This window comes from Triticum urartu, chromosome 6, assembly GCF_003073215.2.
Source record: "Triticum urartu cultivar G1812 chromosome 6, Tu2.1, whole genome shotgun sequence".
In the NCBI taxonomy this organism is placed as follows: Eukaryota; Viridiplantae; Streptophyta; class Magnoliopsida; order Poales; family Poaceae; genus Triticum; species Triticum urartu.
Window position 1 is genome coordinate 134,178,543 of NC_053027.1, and position 6,699 is coordinate 134,185,241.

Sequence of the window (6,699 nt, forward strand, 5' to 3'; positions counted from 1 at the left end):
CGGTCCGCCCACATATCAGATTATCAAAGTACCGAACGTGAATCAGATGATCGTGATGAAAACTAGCTTGACGATAATTCCCATGTGTCCTCGGGGGCGCTTTCCTTCATATAAGAGTTTGTCCAGGCTTGTACTTTGCTACAAAAAGGATTGGGCCATCTTGCTGCACCTTATTTACTTTTATTACTTGCTACTCGTTACCAATTACCTTATCACAAAACTATCTGTTACCGATAATTTCAGTGCTTGCAGAGAATACCTTGCTGAAAACCGCTTATCATTTCCTTCTGCTCGTCGTTGGGTTCGACACTCTTACTTATCAAAAGGACTATGATAGATCCCCTGTACTTTTGGGTCATCAAGACTCTTTTGTGGCGCCATTGCCGGGGAGTGAAGCGCCTTTGGTAGGTGGAATTTGGTAAGGAAAAATTATATAGTGTGCTGAAATTTACTGTCACTTGTTACTATGGAAAGTAATCCTTTGAGGGGCTTGTTCGGGGTATCTTCACCCCAACCGGTAGAGAAAATAGTTGCTCCTCAACCTATTGGACCTACCGAAAATGAAAATGTTTACTTTGAAATTCCTTCGGGTATGATAGAGAAACTGCTAGGTAATCCTTTTGCAGGAGATGGAACATTGCATCCCAACTTACACTTAATCTATGTGGATGAAGTTTGTGGATTATTTAAACTTGCAGGTATGCCCGATGATGTTATCAAGAAGAAGGACTTCCCTTTATTTTTGAAGGGAGATGCATTGACATGGTATAGGCTATGTGATGATATGGGATCATGGGACTACAAACGGTTGAAATTGGAATTCCATCAGAAGTTTTATCCTATGCATCTTGTTCACCGTGATCGTAATTATACATAATTTTTGGCCTCGCGAAGGAGAAAGCATGGCTCAAGCTTGAGGGAGGCTTGAGTCAATGTTATATTCATGCCCCAATCATGAGCTCTCGAGAGAAATGATTATTCAAAAATTTTATGCTCGGCTTTCTGACGACAATCGCTCCATGCTCGATACTTCTTGTACTGGTTCCTTTATGATGAAGACTATTGAATACGAATGGAATTTATTGGAGAGAATTAAACGCACACTCCCTATAGTTTCGGGATTAGTGTTGAATCTAAATAAATCTTATTTGGTGTTTGCGTTACGCATGAATATGATTTGATCATCTTTATTACAACACGGTTATTCATTTAAAGTCAGAGAATAATTGTTGTTCTGTTTACATGAATAAAACCTTCAATGGTCATACACCCAAGGTGAATGGTTTATTGAGTCTCGATCATAGTGATACACATATTCATAATATTGAAGCCAAAAGATGCAAAGTTAATAATGATAGTGCAACTTATTTATGGCACTGACGTTTAGGTCATATTGGTGTAAAGCACATGAAGAAAATCCATGCTGATGGGCTTTTGTAATCACTTGATTATGAATCGGTTGATGCTTGTGAACCATGCCTCATGGGCAAGATGACTAAGACTCCGATCTCCGGAACAACGGAGCGAGCAACAGACTTGTTGGAAATAATACATACTGATGTATGCAGTCCGATGAGTGTTGAGGCTCGCGACAGGTATCGTTATTTATTGACCTTCACAGATGATTTGAGAAAGATATGGGTATATCTTCTTGATGAAACATAAATCTGAAACATTTGAAAAGTTCAAATAATTTCAGAGTGAAGTGGAAAATCATCGTAACAAGAAAATAAAGTTTCTACGATCTGATCATGGAGGAGAATATTTGAGTTACGAGTTTGGTCTTCATTTGAAACAATGCGGAATAGTTTCGCAACCCACGCCACCTGGAACACCACAGCGTAATGGTGTGTCCAAACATCATAACCGTACTTTATTAGATATGGTACAATCTATGATGTCTCTTACCGATTTACCACTATAATTTTGGGGTCATGCATTAGAGACAGCTGCATTCACGTTAAATAGGGCACCATCTAAATCATTAAGATGACGCCATATGAATTATGGTTTGGCAAGAAACCAAAGTTGTAATTTCTTAAAGTTTGGGGTTGCGATGCTTATGTGAAAAGGTTTCATCCTGATAAGCTCAAACCCAAATCGGAGAAATGTGTCTTCATAGGATACCCAAAGGAGACAGTTGGGTACACCTTCTATCATAGATCCGAAGGCAAGACATTCGTTGCTAAGAATGGATCCTTTCTAGAAAAGGAGTTTCTCTCGAAAGAAGTGAGTGGGAGGAAAGTAGAACTTGATGAGGTAACTGTACCTACTCCCTTATTGGAAAGTAGTTTATCACAGAAATCTGTTCCTGTGACTCCTACACCAATTAGTGAGGAAGCTAATGATGATGATCACGTAACTTCAGATCAAGTTACTACTGAACCTCGTAGGTTAACCAGAGTGAGATCCGCACCAGAGTGGTACGGTAATACTGTTCTGGATGTCATGTTACTTGACCATGACGAACCTACGAACTATGAGGAAGCGATGATGAGCCCAGATTCCGCGAAATGGCTTGAGGCCATGAAATCTGAGATGGGATCCATGTATGAGAACAAAGTATGGACTTTGATTGACTTGACCAATGATCGGTGAGTCATTAAGAATAAATGGATCTTCAAGAGGAAGACGGGCGTTGATAGTAGTGTTATTATCTACAAAGATCAAATTGTCACAAAGTGTTTTCGACAAGTTCAAGGTGTTGACTACGATGAGATTTTCTCATTCATATCGATGCTTAAAAGTCTGTCTGAATCATGTTAGCAGTTGCCGCATTTTATGAAATCTGGCAAATGGATGTCAAAACTGTATTCCTTCATGGATTTCTTAAAGAAGAGTTGTATATGATGCAACCAGAAGGTTTTGTCGATCCTAAAGGTGCTAACAAAGTGAGCAAGCTCCAGCGATCCATCTATGGACTGGTGCAAGCATCTCCGAGTTGGAATATATGCTTTGATAAAGTGATCAAAGCATATGGTTTTATACAGACTTGCGGTGAAGCCTGTATTTACAAGAAAGTGAGTGGGAGCACTACATCATTTCTGATAAGTATATATGAATGATATATTGTTGATCGGAAATAATGTAGAATTTTCTGGAAAGCATAAAGGAGTGTTTGAAAAGAGTTTTTCAAAGAAAGACCTTGATGAAGTTGCTTACACATTGAGCATCAAGATCTATAGAGATAGATCAAGACGCTTGATAAGTTTTTTTACATACCTTGACAAGATTTTGAAGTAGTTCAAAATGGAACAGTCAAAGAAGGAGTTCTTGCCTGTGTTGCAAGATGTGAAGTTGAGTAAAGACTCAAAACCCGACCACAACAAAAAATAGAAAGAGAATGAAAAGTCATTCCCCATGCCTCTGTCATAGGTTCTAGAAAGTATGCTATGTTGTTTACCAGTCCTATTGTATACCTTAGCATTATTCTGGCAAGTGAGTAAAATAGTGATCTAGGAGTAGATCACTAGACAGCGGTCAAAATTATCCTTAGAGGACTAAGGAAATATTTCTCGGTTATGGAGGTGATAAAAGAGTTCGTCCTAAAGAGTTACGTCGATGCAAGCTTTTTACATCGATCTAGATGACTCTAAGTCTCGGTTTGGATACATATTGAAAGTTGGAGCAATTAGCTAGAGTAGCTCCGTGCAGAGCATTGTAGACATAGAAATTTGCAAAATACATACGGATCTGAATGTTGCAGACCCGTTGACTAAATTTCTCTCACAAGCAAAACATGATCACTCTTTGGGTGTTAATCACATAGCGATGTGAAATAGATTATTGACTCTAGTAAACCCTTTGGGTGTTAGTCACATGGAGATGTGAACTAATCACATAAAGATGTGAACTATTGGTGTTAAATCACATGACGATGTGAACTAGATTATTGAGTCTAGTGCAAGTGGGAAACTGAAGGAAATATGCCCTAGAGGCAATAAGAAAGTTGTTATTTATATTTACTTATATCATGATAAATGGTTATTATTCATGCTAGAACTGTATTAACCGGAAACTTTGTACATGTGTGAATACATAGACAAACAGAGTGTCACTAGTTTGCCTCTACTTGACTAGCTCGTTGAATCAATGATGGTTCTGTTTCCTAACCATAGACATGAGTTGTCATTTGATTAACGAGATCACATCATTAGAGAATGATGTGATTGACTTGACCCATTTTGTTAGCTTAGAAATTGATCGTTTAGTGTATTGCTATTGCTTTCTTCATGACTTATACATGTTCCTATGACTATGAAATCATGCAACTTCCGAATACCGGAGGAACACTTTGTGTGCTACCAAACGTCACAACATAACTTGGTGATTATAAAGGTGCTCTACAGGTGTCTCCAATGGTGTTTGTTGAGTTGGCATGGATCAAGATTAGGATTTGTCACTCCGATTGTCGGAGAGGTATCTCTGGGCCCTCTCTGTAATGCACATCACTATAAGCCTTGCAAGCAATGTGACTAATGAGTTAGTTGCGGGATGATGCATTACGAAACGAGTAAAGAGACTTGTCGGTAACGAGATTAAACTAAGTATTGAGATACCAACGATCAAATCTCGGGCAAGTAACATACTGATGACAAAGGGAAGAACATATGTTGTTGTGCGGTTTGACCGATAAAATATCTTCGTACAATATGTAGGAACCAATATGAGCCTCCAGGTTCCGCTATTGGTTATTGACCAGAGACGTATCTCGGTCATGTCTACATAGTTCTCGAACCCGTAGGGTCCGCACGCTTAAAGTTCTCTGACGATCGGTATTATGAATTTATGTGTTTGATGTACCGAAGGTAGTTCGGAGTCCCGGATGAGATCGGGGACATGACGAGGAGTCTCTAAATGGTAGAGACATAAAGATCGATATATTGGACGACTATATTAGGACACGGAAAGGTTCCGAGTGATTCGGGTATTTTTCTGAGTACCAGGGAGTTACGGGAATACGGGGGAAGAAGTATTGGGCCTCATGGGCCAAGTGGTGGAAGAGAGGAGGCAGGACAAGGCAGGGCGCGCGGCCCCGCTAGCCCAAACTGAATTGGACTAGGGGGGCGGACCCCCTTTCCTCCCTCTCCTTCCTTCTCCCTCTCCTCCTTCCTTTCCCCCTCCTGGTAGGAGTAGGAAAGGAGAGTCCTACTCCTACTAGGAGAAGGACTCTCTTGATATCATTGAGCCTAACCAGCCTGCTCCTCCCCCCCTTGCTCCTTTATATATGGGGGCAGGGGGCACCCTAAGACACACAAGTTGATCATTGATCTTTTAGCCGTGTGCGGTGCCCCCTCCACCATAATCCACCTCGATCATATCGTAGCGGTGCTTAGGCGAAGCCCTGCGTCGGTAGCTTCATCAACACCGTCATCACGCCGTCGTGCTAACGGAACTCTCCCTCGAAGCTCTACTGGATCATGAGTTCGTGGGACGTCACCAAGCTAAACGTGTGCAGATCGCGGAGGTGTCGTACGTTCGGTACTAGGATCGATCGATCGTGAAGACGTACGACTACATCAACCGAGTTGTCATAACACTTCCGCTTACGGTCTACGAGGTTATGTGAACGACACTCTCCCCTCTCGTTGCTATGCATCACCATGATCTTGCGTGTGTGTAGGAAAATTTTGAAATTACTGCGTTCCCCAACACCTCCATCATCCTTTCCTCACATGGGACAATGCTCTAATAATGAAGATCGTCACACTTTTATTTACTTACAACTCAAGAATTACAACTCGATACTTAGAACAAAATATGACTCTATGTGAATGCCTCCGGCGGTGTACCTGGATGTGCAATGAATCAAGAGTGACATGTATGAAAAATTATGAATGGTGGCCATGCCACAAATACGATGTCAACTACATGATCATGCAAAGCAATATGGCTATGATGAAGCGTGTCATAATAAACGTAACGGTGGAAAGTTGCATGGCAATATATCTCGGAATGGCTATGGAAATGCCATAATAGGTAGGTAAGGTGGCTGTTTTGAGGAAGGTAAATGATGGGTTTATGGCACCGGCAAAAGTTGTGTGGCACAAGAGAGGCTAGCAATGGTGGAAGGGTGAGAGTGCGTATAATCCATGGACTCAACATTAGTCATAAAGAACTCACATACTTATTGCAAAAATCTACAAGTCATCAAAACCAACCACAATGCGCATGCTCCTAGGGGGATAGATTGGTAGGAAAAGACTATCGCTCGTCCCCGACCGCCACTCATAAGGAAGGCAATCAAAGAAACACCTCATGCTTCAAATTTGTCACACAACGGTTATCATATGTGCATGCTACGGGACTTGCAAACCTCAACATAAGTATTTCTCAAGTTCACAATTACTCAACTAGCACGACTCTAATATCACCATCTGTATATCTCAAAACAATTATCAAGTATCAAACTTCTCATAATGCACTCTATATGAACGTTTTTATTATACCCATCTTGAATGCCGATCATATTAGGACTAATTTTATAACAAAAGCAAATTACCATGTTGTTCTAAAAGACTCTCAAAATAATATAAGTGAGGCATGAGAGATCAATAATTTTTATAAAATAAAACCATCACCGTGCTCTAAAAAGATATAAGTGAAACACTAGAGAAAAATTATCTAGCTCAAAAGATATAAGCGAAGCACATAGAGTATTCTAATAAATTCCAATTCATGTGTGTCTCTCCCAAAAGG